The sequence below is a fragment of the Gallus gallus genome, chromosome 6, assembly GCF_016699485.2.
Source record: "Gallus gallus isolate bGalGal1 chromosome 6, bGalGal1.mat.broiler.GRCg7b, whole genome shotgun sequence".
Taxonomy (NCBI): Eukaryota; Metazoa; Chordata; class Aves; order Galliformes; family Phasianidae; genus Gallus; species Gallus gallus.
Window position 1 is genome coordinate 32,255,085 of NC_052537.1, and position 2,099 is coordinate 32,257,183.

Consider the following 2,099-nt stretch of genomic DNA (forward strand, 5'->3'; position numbering starts at 1 on the left):
AGCAGGACACCCAGACTACCCAGGACGGTTCCCCACTCGCTACCTGTTTGCTGCTAGGGGTGCTGTGATGCACCCTGCACTGCTGAGCACATCCCTTTGCCACATGGGTACCTGCACCACAGGGAAGGATTTGGCCCACTCCAGTTACCTGCAGTGCGCTCAGGCTTTGTGTTCACCTACTGCTCCAGGTGCACCTGTATTAAATCATTGCCTTTCAAGTAATCAAGCTCATTACTAGATTATGTGTTATAAGATCTGGGTGCATAAGCCCTTAGCACAGAAAATTCTCTTATTTTGCTAACTGCTTAAACATAAAACTGCAACAGAAAGAAATTGTTCCCGTGACTCATATTTTTCATCATTTGGTCATTAAATAGTGATGGATATAAACCTATAAAGTACCTAAACCGAACCTTTTAACAATCCATGAGCAATACTATCATTTCTTTAATAGAACTCACTGGCCGTGCCTTTCTCAGATGCCATTTGTCATTTTCAGCGTGCAATAATCAATAACTTGGCTTTGAAATAAATAATATAACAGTCACAATATATTATCATTCAGGCTGGCCTTATGCTAACCATAAAACAAGACGTGGAGAGATGAAAACTTTAGGTAAATGCCAAAAATGAAATAACCAGAGCTAAATGAACAAGCTTTACCTAGTTTTGCTTTGCTTCCAAATTAATTTGGACTTTCCTTGTGTTTAGGAAACAGCATCTACTTCCAAAACAAAATGAGAATCATCTGACCTCAGGCTGGTGGCAACCAACATCCCCTGGATCACTCTGCCACAGGGCTGATACAGCATCGCTCTCCCAGGCTCCAGGTCAGCAAAGGCACATAAGCACCAGCGTCAGTCTGTTGCTATTCACCAGAGCAATTAAACACATGCTAAGTTTTAAACGTATGATTGTTACATTAAAATCAATAGGGCCCAAGAGCGCGCCTGGTTTAAACATGTTTCTAAACCCTGCTGGAGTTTAGAAAAGCAGCTCCATGACTAGATGACTAAATCCCAGCAAAGTCTGGGGAGTACAGTGGGTGCGGTCCATGGGCTTATGGTGGCATGTGCCAATGGGGACCTGAGCTGTGACCTGGGCAAATCCATCACCGTGCAGCCTGCCTGTGCCACGTGATAGCATGTCTGGGCCCGAGACTACCGTGCAGTGTAGGCATGTCTGTAAACATCAGTGTAATTGCTGTCTGCTTCCTCTACCAATGTATGAATTCATTTATATGAGTAGGAAGAACAAGATGAAGGGCTAAGTCAGAGAACAAGTAGGATGCAAAAGCAAGCTTAGCTCTACATTTCTGTCTTTGGCTGGGCCTTACTCAAAATCCTCGAATGGCCCATGTATTTATTTTCCTTGTTTGAATTTGCAGCAGGACTGCAATAAACTCCGGCCAACCTTGGCTGCTGATTTTGAACTTCTAACCAAAAGCAAGCCTGCAGTTTCATTCCTGAGCTGGGAGCAACTTCACTGTAGAGGTGGAAGAAAACAGGGACAGGTAAGTGTCTAACCGAAGGTATTGATTTAGTATGTCCTATTCGTACGTCGTCTTGACTATGGCACTTGACTTTAAAGCAAGTTCTACTCAATGCAAGTATCTGCAGTTGGTCCGGTGAAAATCAGTGTCATGATGTATGTGGGTAATGCTCATTGCACAGCATTTCAATAAGGCTGTGTTTAGGGACTGTCCCCTCTTATCCATAACAAAGGAGGAAAGGGCAAGGGATTTGGGAGCAGCAGAAAAGAGTGCAGCATCAAGGTGGGAAGAAACCCTTTCTCCTGTGGGGCCAGTGCTGCTGCCTGCTTCTCCTGCTTCTCCTGCCAAGGGTGGGGAAGCAGGCAGGGCCGTTCGTGCAGCCGCAGGCTTCCTCTGGCTCCTGAGCCATCAGTGCAGCATGGCCGCTGGTATTTTCTGATTAAGGAGAGAGCCACAGGCTCCTGCCTGGCAAACTCACTTTTATGTCTTGTTTCAGCACTCCCCACTGAGCTTTTCGAAGGTTTGCTGAGTCTGAAAGAGCAAGGGAAGAGGGGAAGACTTTGTATAAATAAATTCTGGCAGTTCATCTGTTCATCTTGGAGGCAGA